The sequence below is a fragment of the Ranitomeya imitator genome, chromosome 4 (assembly GCF_032444005.1).
Source record: "Ranitomeya imitator isolate aRanImi1 chromosome 4, aRanImi1.pri, whole genome shotgun sequence".
Taxonomy (NCBI): domain Eukaryota; kingdom Metazoa; phylum Chordata; class Amphibia; order Anura; family Dendrobatidae; genus Ranitomeya; species Ranitomeya imitator.
This window is the reverse complement of record NC_091285.1, coordinates 528843238-528860609: the sequence shown is the minus strand read 5'-3', so window position 1 is coordinate 528860609 and position 17372 is coordinate 528843238. Positions and strand designations below refer to the sequence as shown.

Below are 17372 nucleotides of genomic sequence, written 5' to 3'. Positions count from 1 at the left end.
TGCAGAGAAACAGCCCCAAAGCATGATGTTTCCACCACCATGCTTTACAGTAGGTATGGTGTTTGATGGATGCAACTCAGTATTCTTTTTTCTCCAAACACGACAAGTTGTGTTTCTACCAAACAGTTCCAGTTTGGTTTCATCAGACCATAAGACATTCTCCCAAAACTCTTCTGGATCATCCAAATGCCCTCTAGCAAACTTCAGACGGGCCCGGACATGTACTGGCTTAAGCAGTGGGACACGTCTGGCACTGCAGGATCTGAGTCCATGGTGGCGTAGTGTGTTACTTATGGTAGGCCTTGTTACATTGGTCCCAGCTCTCTGCAGTTCATTCACTAGGTCCCCCCGCGTGATTCTGGGATTTTTGCTCACCGTTTTTGTGATCATTCTGACCCCACGGGGTGGGATTTAGCGTGGAGCCCCAGATCGAGGGAGATTATCAGTGGTCTTGTATGTCTTCCATTTTCTAATTATTGCTCCCACTGTTGATTTCTTCACTCCAAGCTGGTTGGCTATTGCAGATTCAGTCTTCCCAGCCTGGTGCAGGGCTACAATTTTGTTTCTGGTGTCCTTTGACAGCTCTTTGGTCTTCACCATAGTGGATTTTGGAGTCAGACTGTTTGAGGGTGTGCACAGGTGTCTTTTTATACTGATAACAAGTTTAAACAGGTGCCGTTACTACAGGTAATGAGTGGAGGAAAGAGGAGACTCTTAAAGAAGAAGTTACAGGTCTGTGAGAGCCAGGAATCTTGATTGTTTGTTTCTGACCAAATACTTATTTTCCACCATAATATGCAAAAAAATGATAAAAAAACAGACAATGTGATTTTCTTGATTTTTTTTTCTCAGTTTGTCTCCCATAGTTGAGGTCTACCTATGATGTAAATTACAGACGCCTCTCATCTTTTTCAGTGGTGGAACTTGCACTATTGCTGACTGAGTAAATACTTTTTTGCCCCACTGTATATACATATACACACACAGTACAGACCGAAAGTCCTTCTCATTTAAAGATTTTTCTGTATTTTCATGACTATGAAAATTGTAAATTCACACTGAAGGCATCAAAACTATGAATTAACACATGTGGAATTTTATACTTAACAAAAAAGTGTGAAACAACTGAAATTATGTCTTATATTCTAGGTTCTTCAAAGTCGCCACCTTTTGCTTTGATGACTGCTTTGCACACTCTTGGCATTCTCTTGATGAGCTTCAAGAGGTAGCCACTAGGAATGGTCTTCCAACAACAATCTTGAAGGAGTTCCCAGAGATGCTTAGCACTTGTTGGCCCTTTTGCCTTCACTCTGCGGCCCAGCTCACCCCAAACCATCTCGATTGGGTTCAGGTCTGGCGACTGTGGAGGCCAGGTCATCTGGCGTAACACTCCATCACTCTCCTTCTTGGTCAAATAGCTCTTACACAGCCTGGAGGTGTGTTTGAGGTCATTATCCTGTTGAAAAATATAAATGATGGTCCAACTAAACGTAGACCGGATGGAATAGGATGTCGCTGCAAGATGCTGTGGTAGCCATGCTGGTTCAGTATACCTTCAATTTTGAATAAATCCCCAACAGTGTCACCAGCAAAGCACCCCACACCATCACACCTCCTCCTCCATGCTTCACGGTGGGAACCAGGCATGTAGAGTCCATCCGTTCACTTTTTCTGCATCGCACAAAGACACGGTGGTTGGAACCAAAGATCTCAAATTTGGACTCATCAGACCAAAGCACAGATTTCCACTTGTCTAATGTCCATTCCTTGTGTTCTTTAGCCCAAACAAGTATCTTCTGCTTGTTGCCTGTCCTGAGCAGTGGCTTCCTAGCAACTATTTTATCATGAAGGCCTGCTGCACAAAGTCTCCTCTTAACAGTTGTTGTAGAGACGTGTCTGCTGCTAGAACTCTGTGTGGCATTGACCTGGTCTCTAATCTGAGCTGCTGTTAACCTGCGATTTCTGAGGCTGGTGCCTCGGATAAACTTATCCTCAGAAGCAGAGGTGACTCTTGGTCTTCCTTTCCTGGGGCGGTCCTCATGTGAGCCAGTTTCTTTGTAGCGCTTGATGGTTTTTGCACTGCACTTGGGGACACTTTCAAAGTTTGCCCAATTTTTCAGACTGACTGACCTTCATTTCTTAAAGTAATGATTGCCACTCGTTTTTCTTTACTTTGCTGCTTTTTTCTTGCCATAATACAAATTCTAACAGTCTATTCAGTAGGACTATCAGCTGTGTATCCACCAGACTTCTACACAACACAACTGATGGTCCCAACCCTATTTATAAGGCAAGAAATCCCACTTATTAAACCTGACAGGGCACACCTGTGAAGTGAAAACCATTTCCAGTGACTACCCCTTGAAGCTCATCAAGAGAATGCCAAGAGTTTTGCAAAGCAGTCATCAAAGCAAAAGGTGGCTACTTTGAAGAACCTAGAATATAAGACATAATTTCAGTTGTTTCACACTTTTTTGTTAAGTATATAATTCTACATGTGTTAATTCATAGTTTTGATGCCTTCAGTGTGAATTTACAATTTTCATGGTCATGAAAATACAGAAAAATCTTTAAATAAGAAGGTGTGTCCAAACTTTTGGTCTGTACTGTGTGTAATATATATATATATATATATATACATATATATATATATATATATAAATATATCTATATATACTATATATATATATATATATATATATTTATATCTATATATATATATATATATATATATATATATATATATATATAAATATATCTATATATACTGTATGTATATATATATATACAGTGGGGCAAAAAAGTATTTAGTCAGTCAGCAATAGTGCAAGTTCCACCACTTAAAAAGATGAGAGGCGTCTGTAATTTACATCATAGGTAGACCTCAACTATGGGAGACAAACTGAGAAAAAAAAATCCAGAAAATCACATTGTCTGTTTTTTTAACATTTTATTTGCATATTATGGTGGAAAATAAGTATTTGGTCAGAAACAAAATTTCATCTCAATACTTTGTAATATATCCTTTGTTGGCAATGACAGAGGTCAAACGTTTTCTGTAAGTCTTCACAAGGTTGCCACACACTGTTGTTGGTATGTTGGCCCATTCCTCCATGCAGATCTCCTCTAGAGCAGTGATGATTTTGGCTTTTCGCTTGGCAACACGGACTTTCAACTCCCTCCAAAGGTTTTCTATAGGGTTGAGATCTGGAGACTGGCTAGGCCACTCCAGGACCTTGAAATGCTTCTTACGAAGCCACTCCTTTGTTGCCCTGGCGGTGTGCTTTAGATCATTGTCATGTTGAAAGACCCAGCCACGTTTCATCTTCAATGCCCTTGCTGATGGAAGGAGGTTTGCACTCAAAATCTCACGATACATGGCCCCATTCATTCTTTCATGTACCCGGATCAGTCGTCCTGGCTCCTTTGCAGAGAAACAGCCCCAAAGCATGATGTTTCCACCACCATGCTTTACAGTAGGTATGGTGTTTGATGGATGCAACTCAGTATTCTTTTTCCTCCAAACACGACAAGTTGTGTTTCTACCAAACAGTTCCAGTTTGGTTTCATCAGACCATAGGACATTCTCCCAAAACTCCTCTGGATCATCCAAATGCTCTCTACCAAACTTCAGACGGGCCCGGACATGTACTGGCTTAAGCAGTGGGACACGTCTGTCACTGCATGATCTGAGTCCATGGTGGCGTAGTGTGTTACTTATGGTAGGCCTTGTTACATTGGTCCCAGCTCTCTGCAGTTCATTCACTAGGTCCCCCCGAGCAGTTCTGGGATTTTTGCTCACCGTTCTTGTGATCATTCTGACCCCACGGGGTGGGATTTTGCGTGGAGCCCCAGATCGAGGGAGATTATCAGTGGTCTTGTATGTCTTCCATTTTCTAATTATTGCTCCCACTGTTGATTTCTTCACTCCAAGCTGGTTGGCTATTGCAGATTCAGTCTTCCCAGCCTGGTGCAGGGCTACAATTTTGTTTCTGGTGTCCTTTGACAGCTCTTTGGTCTTCACCATAGTGGAGTTTGGAGTCAGACTGTTTGAGGGTGTGCACATGTGTCTTTTTATACTGATAACAAGGTTAAACAGGTGCCATTACTACAGGTAATGAGTGGAGGAAAGAGGAGACTCTTAAAGAAGAAGTTACAGGTCTGTGAGAGCCAGAAATCTTGATTGTTTGTTTCTGACCAAATACTTATTTTCCACCATAATATGCAAAAAAAATGATAAAAAAACAGACAGTGTGATTTTCTGAATTTTTTTTTCTCAGTTTGTCTCCCATAGTTGAGGTCTACCTATGATGTAAATTACAGACGCCTCTCATCTTTTTAAGTGGTGGAACTTGCACTATTGCTGACTGACTAAATACTTTTTTGCCCCACTGTATATATATACACACAGAGTAGTTTTGAAGACACTGTAACATAAGCTTATAGCTATTACATCATATTTGCCTTCTCACAGTTAATAAATAATAATTCTGAATTCCATGTAACGCAGTAATCTTCCACACATGTACATATTTCAACCTAGCTCTGCATATATACTGTAAGGACTGGGTTACTAGAAATAAAAAAAGACCTTTACTGTAGTTTCTATGGCAACACTGAGAATCTTGGTCTTCTTCGTTCATGTCATAATATACTGTAGCCTGGCACTCATGCTGAGCATCAGAATCAGTACATGTGTAACAAGCTATACACCAAAAAAGTGATAAAATAACATTTAAAGGGATTTAATCCATGAAAGTATTAATAAAGCTTACAGAACTGCTTCAGCGGAACCGAGACCTGTTTTCCCAGTTGATAGGACGTATGCAGGTTGTTGAGCATGAGATCTTGACGGAATCGCAGGAGCGGGTGAATCAAAGCCATACAGAATCCCCAAAGCCCACCGCAAGGTGATTTAGAAGTAGATGAGGAGAATGTTGAGCCGAGGTGTCATCGTAGAGTCAAAATGGATGGTCCAGCTCCATTGTCCTTGTGCTTAAACCAGATGGAGAATGGCGTTGCTGTAATGACTACAGAAAGCTGAATGAGGTGTCTAAATTCGGCTCATATCTGATGCCCTGGGTCAATTATCTCATTGAGAGGCTAGGATCAGCCAGATATATTACCACCCTTGAGCTAACGAAAGGGTACTGGCAAATCCTCCTGTCCCAAAGTATCAAGAAGAAAACAGCCTTCTTGACACCTGACGGTTGCCTCCCGTATACCAGTATGCCTTTCAGGCTGCAAGAAGCCCCAGCTGTCTTCCAGAGGGCCATGGACCACACAGAAAGTACGCTGTAGGTTAACTGAATGACATTGTGATCTTAAGCCTGGATTGAGGAAGTGATCTGCAGAAGGTCCAGGTTGTGCAGGATGAGCTGAGGAAGGCAGGGTTTACTATAAACCCAAAGAAGTGAGCTATGAGGAAAGAAGAGACAAAATACTTAGGCTACATGGTGTTAAATATTTCGCACATTTATTTAATCAGGACTTTACCAGGTGCGTTACTGTTAAAGAAAAAATGTCATGATATTTTCATTAGAAAATTAGTGGTTTATTAAATTGTCCACAGAAAAACCACATTGCAGCAAAACATAAAAATAGATGAAATCGTTACAAACAGATTGTCCATTTGTAAATATCAGCACTTGTTACTCATCTTTCCCAAACTTCTGAATGGTAAAAGCCGCCTGTCTGTGTGAAGTCTGAAGTCATCGTGGCTACCAGCTGTTCCTTCCTTGTGTGACATGTCTGACATCCATGGAGAATGATGGTGAAGGCAGGAGGTGACAGCCCCTACATGACAACCCCACACCCTCCTAAGAGACATTATTTATATATCCCACAGACCACGTGTTCCCTCTATATGGTGTTAACTTATACTCTGAGCTATATATACAGAAATAGCTTTTTGTAATGTCAGCAAGAAGCAATGTGCTCAGTACAGAATTGAGAATAAGAATAATTCAATTAATAATTAATATTTAACACATAGTCAGAAGGGGCAAAATAAAGCCACAAGTGAAGAAGGTGGAGGCAATCGAGAATTGGCCGCAAATGGTCTCCAAGAAGCAGGTTAGGGCGTTTCTGGGAAATGTGGGATACTATCAGTGATTTTACCAAATTTTGCCATGGCAGAAGCCCCCCTGACCTATCTTCCTAAAGGCACAAAGACGTTGATGGCCAAATGGACCTCTGAAACGGAGATGGCATTCCAGGTGTTGAAGCTCGCTCTATGTAAACAGCTTGTCTTGGTCACACCTGTCTAAGGATTTCTTGGTACAGACAGGCTCCTCTGAGGTTGGTTTGGGGGCTGTGTTGTCCTAGGAAACAGATGGGGACGAACATGCAGTCTTATACCTGAGTAGGAAACGTTTCTCATTTGAAAAGAACTATGCTATTGTAGAGAAAGAATGCTTGGCCATCAATATGGGCAATTGACACCCTGAGGCACTACCTGTTAGGCCAGAAGTTCAGGCTAGTGTCAGATCTTGTGCTCCTGAGATGGATAAGGGAAAGGTAGAGGAAGGATGCCTGGATGACTAGGTGGTTTCTATATTTAGTTTTCATGTGGAGCACAGGCCTGGGAAGCTACATGGTAATGCAGATGCCCTGTCTAGACTTCCCTGTTTGGTGACTGAAGGTGCCAAAACCTCTGGCTTTGGGCAGGGGGGGGGGCGATATGTGACAAAGTGTCTGGCAAAGCACTGGAGGGGAGTTATGTTTCACTGAGGCAATTACAATCAGTAATTTGAAACCTGGAAGTTTGCTCCAGCACACAAATTGCTGAGAGGGGTTAATCGGCCATTTTAAGGGCTAGGCTTCTAAGTGAACAGCTGAAGAGCAGGTGGGAGACTGTTCACCATATCTCCTCCCCAGGGTGCAGTTTAGAAGGTAAATAGTCTTCTGAGTCATTATTTGGTGTGTCTGGAGCTAGCAGCTCCAGAGAAGTGGTTTGTGTTAAACTGTACTGAACTGTTTGTAATATCCAAAGTGGGCAGATTCCCATAAATAAAATAATAAATAAATCTTTATTTTTAAGCATATGGTCTGCACTACTCTTTATCTTTTTTGTTTTCCCATTATGCCAGAAAGGCCATGTTTATGTTGTAGAACCCTGCACTGGTTTAGGCCGTATTTTAACCCCCTACTGTCATCGGACATACTAATACGCCAATGTCAGTATCTTCCGCTTTGATGTGGGCTCCGGCGATGAGCCCACCTCAAAACCGGGACATGTCAGCTGCTTTGAAAAATATAAGCTATATATATATATATATATAGATATATATATATATATATCGCTGCATTCAGAATCGCCTGATCTATAAATTAAAAAAAGCATTAACCTGATCGCTAAACGGTGTAGCAACAAAAAAAGTCAAAAGGCCAACAATTACATTTTTTTTGGGTCGCCACGATAATGCATTGCAATGCAATAATGGGCAATCAAAAGATCATGTCTGCACCAAAAAGGTATCAGTAAAAACATCAGCTCGATGCGCAAAAAATAAGCCCTAACCCAATCCCAGATCACGAAAAGTAGAGCCGCTATGGGTGTCGGAAAATTGCACAATTTTTTTTTTTTTTTTTTTGTTAGCAAACCACTTACTGTAGATAAAAAAAAGAGCCTAGACATGTTTGGTGTCTATGAACTCGTAATGATCAGGAGAATCATAATGGCAGGTCAGTTTTAGAATTTAGTAAACCAAGCAAAAATTCCAAACAAAAAACAAGTGTGCGATTGCACTTTTTTTGTAATTTCACCGCACTTAGAATTTTTTTCCTGTTTTCTAGTACCACACATGGTAAAACCAATGGTGTCGTTCAAAAGTACAATTCACCCCGCAAAACAATAAGCCCTCACATGGCCATATTGATGGGAAAATAAAAAAGTTATTGCTCTGGGAAGAATGGGAGCAAAAAACGAAAACACAAAAACGAAAAAAGCTCCGGTCCTGAAAGAGTTAAATAAACCAGCAGAAGGAACGTGCCTGTGTCTACAGCCGGTTTCACACGTCATTGGCTCCGGTACGTGTGGTGACAGTTTCCTCATGTACCGGAGACACTGACTCACGTAGACACATTAAAATCAATGTGTCTGCACATGTCAGCGTGTTTTCACGGACCGTGTGTCCGTTTGCAAAATACGGAGACATGTCAGTGTTCGTGGGAGCGCACGGACTTGATTTTAAATCCTTTCTCTCCTGCAAGTGCTGCTTTCAGCCGAGCAGGGCAGAAGGGATGAATGCCGACTTCAGCACCACACACAAGGGACAGCGCAGTCTCTCCTGCACGGTCCGTGTGGTCCTAGGTGGCACACGGGCGGCACACGGCTGCCGCACGTGTGCCACACTGATGTGTCACATGAGCACACGGACACACGGACACGGATAACTCCGGTACCGATTTCTCCGGTACCGGAATTATCTGGATGTGTGAGACTGGCCTACCTCTGTGAGCAGCCGAATGACTTAATCTACCACAATATACAAAAGAAGAGCAATCAAGTAACTAAAAACTCACCCACTAAATAAAAACGTTTTTAGCAAGGTATAATTTAAAATTGGTAATTAAATAATGAGATGTCAGCAATGGAAAATACAAGTTGATGGAGGATACAGTTCTCACATCAATAATTCAGTTAAAAACTTCTTAGCAAATTTATTTTGCCAATGCCACTGAAATTCATGAAAAGTCTGAAAATCAGTGCAAGGCCGGCGTCACACTGGCGTTTTAAACAGCCGAGTGCAATGCGATAAAAAAAATCGCATTGCACTCGGACCAATGTTAAGCTATGGGGCAGCTCCCACCAGCTGACTTTTTGTCGGCCGTTTTCCTCGGTCTGAGACATGCTGCGATTGTCTCGGACCGAGGAAAACTCTCGGCTCACTCGCACCTATATGAGCCTATGGGTGCGAGTGAGACAGCGCACACCACTCGGATATCATCTGAGTGCTGTGCATTATAAGCGGACCCCAGCAATGGAGGAGATGGAGAAATTCATTTCTCCGCCTCCTCCGCAGCTGTGCTCCGATCCTCCCTGTGCGAGAGAATCGGAGCAGACGCATGACACTCGGCTCCTGCTCTGCTGCGAGCAGGAGCTGAGTGTCATTAGCATATCGCATCCGATGATCTCGCATCGGATGCAATACGCTAGTGTGACGCCGGCCTAAGGCTGCCGTCACACTAGCAGTATTTGGTCTGTATGTTACATCAGTATTTGTAAGCCAAAACCAGGAGTGGGTGATAAATACAGAAGTGGTGCATATGTTTCTATTATACTTTTCCTCTATTTGTTCCACTCCTGGTTTTGGCTTACAAATACTGATGCAAAATACTGACCAAATATTGCTAGTGTGACGGCAGCCTAATAGTTTGTTGTAGTGGTAGTGACTATTCACAGTATTATGGTTCACTCACAATTGCGTATAAAATCGGTCTATTCTTATCCAGGAGAGTGGGACAATTTTTTTCTCGCCTGTCATCTGTGCACTGTACGTATACAATCCGTTTTTTACTCCTCCAATATTTATCTTTTACAGGACCATTTACAGTTTCTTATGCTCCACAATTGCAATGTATCCAAGTGAGGGAAAGGTTGAATATTTTTGTTAGGTGAGAGGTGACAGCCGGGGAAAGGGACTGGAGGAGATGTGACGGAATGGGGTCACTGGTGCAAGTGGTCGGGCGAGAAGATGCAAGGAGCCTGCTTACTTCTTCTTCTGTAACTGCTTCAAAGTCAGAGAGTGAACTAGATGCAGTGGGGGAGGGAGGACAGTGCATGGTATGAAGAGATTGGGAGATGATTTCCTGTCGAATGCGGTCAATTTTTTCTTTGAAGTAATTGGCCAGATCGTCAGCATGGAGATCCGTGGTTGGGGCCTGCTCTCTTGCGTTGAGTAGGGACTGGAACGTGTCAAAGAGACGTTTAGGGTTATTGGACAGGGAGGTGATGAGGGTGTTGAAGTAGGTTTGTTTGGAGAGGTGAAGGGCAGAATTGTATATCTTTAGCATGAACTTATAATGGATGAAATCTTTGGGTAGATTAGATTTTCTCCACAGACGTTCTGCGCACCTGGAGCACCGCTGCAGGAAACGTATTTGCAGCGTGTGCCACGGTTGTTGCCGTCTGTGCCGAGTTGCTTTATGTATAGGAGGAGCAGCTTCATCCAGAGCACTTTGCAGGGTTTCATTGTAATGCTTCAGAGCAGAATCAGGACATCAGATGGAGAAGATTGGGGCCAATGAGGACTGCAAGTTCTTCATAAGTTTCTGGGTGTTAATGGCCTGTATGTTTCTATAAGTGTGGAAAGTGGGGGTGATCTGAGCGAGATGGCAGTTCTTGATAGAGAATGAAAGAAGGTTGTGGTCAGAGAGTGGGAGAGGGGAGTTTGTGAAATCATCCACTGAGCAAAGCCGGGAGAAGACCAAGTCAAGGGAGTTTCCATCTTCATGTGTTGGAGAGTTAGTATGCTGCGAGAGGCCGAAAGAGGAGGATAGAGATAAAAGGTGAGAATAATAAAGATAATAAATCACTATTGAATCAATTACCCTAAAATAGCCAATATCCATACAGATGTATGAATCTAATGAATATAAAAAACAAACATTATCAGTAAATAATGCAGTTAAATCACAAGTTTCGCGTGACAGTGTTATGTCATGTGAGCCCTGCAGCCACTCAGCGGTCCCTTCACTCTCACTTCCGTTAGTCAATACTGACATTAAGGCTATGTGCACACGATGCAGATTTGCTGTGGATACGCAGCGGATTTTGCCGCGCAGAAACGCTGCAAATCCTTAGGCCGGCTTCACACTTGCGAGTTTTACGGACGTAAGAGCGCAGAAACTACGTCCGTAAAACTCGCATAAAATACGGCACAATTATTCTCTATGCCCCTGCTCCTATCTGCCGTATTAAACTGATCAGTATTATACGGCTTTCTACGGCCGTAGAAAATCGCAGCATGCTGCGTTTGTCACCGTATTGCGCAAATAAAACGTCAATGAAAGTCTATGGAAGCCCCAAAAATACGGATTACACACGGACAAGGGCGCCCTCTGCTGGTTGTCCTCATATGAACTCGAGCCAGGGAGCTTTCTAGGAAAGTTTCCATGATCTAGGAACAACCAGCAGAGGGCGCCTCACCGCAAATGCAGGTAAATATAGGTCATTGACCTACTTTACCTTCATTCTCCGGGGTTTTGCAGACATGAGCAAAGTTGCATTAGCAAAGCTCGTGGCTGCAAAATATTTTAACCCCTTCAGATGGATTTACATCGTTGGACTTTACAGATCTGCGGAAGGTAGGTAAGGATATTGTTGGTTTATTATGGTTTTTTTGTTACAGAACGAGGGTCTTCAGTGATTGGATTGGGCGTTCAATAAAATATTACAACAACCTTTGTTTTTATTTCATTAAAATAATTTTTAATAATGTGTTTCTGTATTTTTTTAACCCTTTCCTAGTATTGGATTAATAATGGATAGGTGTCATAATTGACGCCTCTCCATTATTAATTTGGCTTAATGTCACCTTACAATAGCAAGGTGGCATTAACCCTTCATTACCCCATATCCCACCACTACACGGGAATGGGAAGAGAGCGGCCAAGTGCCAGAATAGGCGCATCTTCCAGATGTGCCTTTTCTGGGGTGGCTGGGGGCAGATGTTTTTAGCCAGGGGGGGCCAATAACCATGGACCCTCTCCAGGCTATTAATATCTGCCCTCAGTCACTGGCTTTACTACTCTGGCGGAGAAAATTGTGCGGGAGCCCACGCCAATTTTTTCCGCTATTTAGCCCCTTAATTTACTAGCTAGAACGGCCAAATTTAGCATAGACACACTACTAACATTAGTAGTGTGGAATATGCCAAAAAATGGTGATATGAGATGGTTTACTGCATGTAAACCAGGTCTCATATCATGTCGGGTTTAGGAAGGAGAAAGCAAAAGCCGGTAATTGAATTACCAGCTTTCTGCTATATCGCGCTGGATGAAATATTAATATATATACATATATGTGTCTACTGACATATATATATATATATATATATATATATATAGACAGTATATATGTTTTTTTTTTTTTTTGACACATGGATCCCTTGTATAGCCGTATGTCGGTTTTGCAAGCCTGAGATAAAAACACGCAGTACGGATGACATACGGATTACATACGGAGGATGCCATGTGCAAAAAACGGTGACACACCCTGCCTACGGAGGAGCTACGGACCACTATTTTCGGGACTTTTCAGCGTATTACGGCCGTAATATACGGACCGTATTTTCATACGCTGAGTGTGAAGCCGGCCTTACTGTGATGTACAGTACAATGTTATTCAATGGGTTAAAAAAAAAAGCTGTACAGATGGTGCAGAAAAATCAGTGCGAAATTGCTGCGGATTTCAAAGAAGTGCATGTTACTTCTTTTGTGCGGATCTGCAGCATTTCTGCACCCCTCCACGATAAGAATCCGCATCAATTCCGCACAAAATCCGCATAAAAACCTCAGCAAATCCGCGGCTGTGGATTCTACCAGGAGATGTGGATTTTGTGCAGAAAATTCTGCACCTCTTTTCCTACGTGTGCACATAGTCTAAAGGAAGTAAGAGATGCTGCAGCAGGTTGCCTATCAGCGGCTGCTAATTGTTATGTCACGTGAGCCTTGCAGCCAATGTCACGCAATGCCTAGGAGCCCCAGAATCGCTGGAATGGAGCCAGCACCGGAGTTGAGTACAGGCTGTTTTTATTTTACTTGGGGAATATAATAATTGAAAAGTGGTTGTCTGAGTAGTGGACAAATCCTTTAAGACTCGTTTTCCTCAGTGCAATGACCTGATATCCATATTTTTCTCACTGACAGTATAGCAGTTTGTACTTCTGAGCTCCTGTCTGGACATTTGCTTTAAAGCTCTGATCAGTGATCAGTCCGAGTCTTTTCTCTGTCATATAGTAATCCTTGAGACTCTGCAGCCAAGTCTTCTGTTATCCTCACTACTCGCTGTACAATGCACTACAGTAAGCCCTGAGGATTTGTGTTCCCTGTAATGCTGCCCATATATTATATTAATAGACAAACTCCTCCTAAATGTTCTAAAACAAAGCATTAATGTCCTTATATTTTTGAGAAAATTAAAATAGAAACAAAAAATATAGAGGGATGGAATAAAGTGTGTTCCTTTGTTATCGACACTGCAACCACCTATCCTCATGACTCTATCTGCTGATGAATTGTTACATCTATAATTTCCTAACCACCTCTGACCATATATCTTATTCAACCTAATCTCGTCTAAAAAAAAATGACTAATTTTCACCTTTGTGCCATGAGTAATGTGTTTTGTGTCTTGAGGCATATAAGTAAGATGACTACGCGCTTGTCTTGCGTTATCAGTTTTTACATGTACTCTATCTGGAAAGAGTCCAAAAAGCACAATAAAGTTTGCAGGTGGCTGACCAAATATATCACCACAGAATATACATTAAATGGGTTTTCTCACCATTGCTCTTAGGAATCCAAGGCTCCCAAGCTTCCTTCTTGCCATGGATTAGTTTGAATTAAAGTTTGGACCATGAGCGTAAAGCCTCTTTGATGCTTATTACATTCACTAGATGGAGGCCCGATGCTATCGCATCGGGAGGGCGGTAATGTCATGATGGGGGCAGGCTTTGCAGCGTTGAGAATCTCTCGCCCCTATTGTTTTGTCCCAGCGATGCTGTTGGTCTTCAAGAGTCTCATTTGCCCATTGTTGTCTTCAACGTTGTGCCTTTGCTGCTTTCCTTTCATTGGCATACTTTTTAGGAGGAGCCATGTTGGCGTTGATATTTGCTTTTTAAAGGGATTTTCCCACTAACGAATGTTCATTTTAAAAATTGTCTGAGTCTGACCGTGTACAGAACATACCACAGCTCCTGGGCAGGGGAGGAAGCAAAAGACAATACTGACATTACAACAGGAGATCGCAGAGGATACATTTTTTGAGGTAAAATATTGTTTAAAAACAGTCAGTGAGATATTTTACCGGATAAAAGAAATCCTCTGTGATCCCCTGCCGTAATGTCAGTATTGTCTTTAGCTTCCTCCCCTGCCCAGGAGATGTGGTATGCTCTGTACACTGTCAGACACAGAAAATATTTAAAATGTACTTTCGTTCATGGGAAAACCCATTTAATGTGATCAGCTTCCTCTGTCTGTAGACACGTTGCGCATCTGCCGCCGGGATCAGCCAAATGATTCACTGTGCCTGCGCATAATTTGCACAGGTGCAGTAAATCAGACCGCCACCATCTTTGTGCAGACAGATAGCGGTAGTCACATTAAAACTGTGCATGCACTCCTACTGTACAAAGATGGCGGCAGTCAGTGAATCATTCGTCTGATCCTGGAGGCGGCGTGTTCGAGACGGTGTTCCACTGGTGGTACTGCACAAGAGGCTGCGTACGGCGTATACAGTGTGTGTGTGGTGCGTACGGCGTATACAGTGTGTGTGTGGTGTGTAAGGCATATACAGGCATATACATTGTGTGTTTGTGTGGTGCGACAATGTTCCACTGGTGGTACCGCGCAAGAGGCTGGTACCACCAGCAGTTTCCTTTTTGAGACACCCATCACTTCGGTGTCCCAATATGGAGGTCGATGAACTTCAGCCGCTTGGAATTCTGGGATCTGGACTCATCTGGATGGAACAGGATGTGAAGACATTACAAGGTAAGTATATATATATTAAGATACCTTGCTTGTATTATTTTGGGGGGCATTTTTGTGAAATCCATTCTTGAAGTTTTAATAACAGCAAGTGCAGCAGAGCGGACACTACTCTTCCATCTCTGTGGTGCTCTCTCCCTTTACCCGCCCACTGTTAACCTCCAGTCGTTGACAGGTCACACTTCTCACATTGACCTGTCTCCCCTTGCCTGATTCATCATACATGGTGACTCATATGGAATACCAGAAGTCCTGATTTCAGTGGAAAGTCAGATGTATTATGTAGTCAACTCTCTATTAAAACCAAAACCCATTTTTTGGGGCATTTGCGCAGATTCCATCTTTATAGACTCCGCTCCAAATGTAACCCTTTTGATTTGATATCAGAAGATATTATAATGTAATAATAAACTTTGTCTTATTGACAGTTCCTTCTTAACAAGTCCAAATGCTTCTTGTGCTTATAAATCTGAATCTGGATATCTTTCTAAATTACAATTATTAGCATTGGAGAAATAGCTTCTACGCTGATTTATCTGGAGGATTTAGGATCATCCCTTTACTGGTTGAACTTCCTCGTTATTAGCTAATGCTCTCTCATATAGTTCTAGTTTTTGGACTATAATTAATAATATTACATACATTAAAAGGGAAGCTTTATTAACCACTTACCAACATGAGCTGTATATACAGCTCTGGAAAAAATTAAGAGACCACTGCAAAATGTTCAGTTTGTTTGATATTTCTCTTTATAGGTATATTTTTGAGTAAAATGTACCGTATTTTTCGGCGTATAAGACCCCCAATTTTTCAGGGGTCATCTTATACACCGGGTGTGGTCTTATACGGCGTGCGCAGGGAGCGGTCCCGGATGGTTCACTGGGTCTGGAGGAGAGGAGACTCTCCTTCAGGCCCTGGGATCCATATTCGTGCAAAAAAAAAAAGAATAAAAATAAAAAATATTGATATACTTACCTTCCGACGGCCCCCGTTCTCCCGGATCTCAGCGGTGCATGCAGAGGCTTCCGTTCCCAAGGATGCATTGCGTGCCGCGAGGGATCTTCGTGACGTCGCGGCAGTGCCGGCTATTGATGCGAGAGACTCGTGCGAGTTTCTGACATTGCACTCAAAAGTGTGACCCAGGCCTAAGGCTTGGCGCACATTAATCCTGTGGAATCTGCAAACTATTCTAGGAAAATCTGCCCTCCAACAGGCAAATAGCACTTCGTCCCTCCCGAGTCTCTCCGTATGGCTAAGTAGTACTGTACAGCCACATATGGGGTATTGCCACGTTCAATAGAAATTGTGGGACAAATTTGGGTGCCATTTTTACCCATTTCCCAGTATAAAAATGTAAAACTTGGGGATAACACACAATCTTGGTGGTAAAATGTAAATTAGTTTATCTTCACTGCCCAATGGTATAAAACTCTGTAATACACCTGTTGTGTCAATATAATCACTGCACACCTAGATTAATTCATTGAGAGGTTTAGTTTGTAATATGTGGTCACTTATGGGGGTCTCTGCTGTGTTGGCACCTCAGGGGCTCTGCCAATGTAACATGGCACCCTCAAACAAGTGCAGCAAAATCTCCACTATAATATGGCGTTTCTTCTTTTCTGAGCTATTCACTGTGCCGCAAAAGTAGTTTTTGATGACATATGGGGTATCGGTAAACTCAGGAGAAGTTGCACAAATTTTGGGGTCTATTTTCTCCTGTTATCCTTATGAAAATGAAAAAAATCAGTGAGATCCATTGAAGCATTCTAGAGTTATGATCTCATAAATTCACAGTGGTCAGAATTGTAAAAATTGGCCTGGTCAGGAAGGTGAAACAGGCTGCATGGTGAAGGGTTTAAAAACTGTGTTTGTTGTCCATAAAAGCCTATCACAGCACAGCTTTCACCTTTTAAAAGCACTACAGGAATTGTAAGCTAGGCTGTGATTGGTTGCTATGGGCTACAAAGACAGTTTTCCTTTTTAGACAGTGCCCATAAATCTTAAAAAGAAATCCTCCAAATACATTTCTAAATCACGGTTAGCCCCTGATAATAATAAATTATTTTAATTGTTGAACCATAAACCATACAGAACCTGCAGAAATATAAGTGCATCATCTGTTGTTTACATCCTACAACTCTTAGATGCCGTACTTAAAATCTAGAAACATTACATACAAGCACTTACTAATGTTTCTATGTAGGACTGGAGACCGGTGACACAGATCATCTGGCGCCTCTGACAATCTACAGACTTCCATCCCCCGATGCTGCCTACAGGCTCAGGCTACAGTACCCATAGTAAAATACAGGTCTGGCCCATAGGACAGCTTAACAAAGCAACTGAACAACAGACTAATTTGCTGCATGATCATAGGTCAGAATCAGACACCGGAATGCAACTAGTTGTCAATTCAGGTGCAGAAAATCAGACGTGACTAACATATGGTTAAAGTAGGTAACAGGGTCAGGTAAGGTTAAATGAGCAATGTAGAGTAATCATAAACTTGTCACATAATACCCCAGGTGTGAGCTGCGAGTCTGTGGTATAACACTTGTAGGATGGTAGATGTCAGCAATGTGTAAGTGTCTGCTCTCAGATATTCATATTTACTGTCCGCGCTTTTATTATTAAATGAGGTCAATAATGCTGTA

General features: G+C 42.2%; 1 protein-coding gene across 1 annotated transcript in view; it reads left to right on the top strand.

The window, feature by feature from the left end:
- Positions 1–17372, top strand: part of SEMA4B (semaphorin 4B) — a 454316-nt gene that overhangs the window by 284122 nt on the left and 152822 nt on the right. The gene's annotated exons all lie outside the window — the stretch shown is intronic.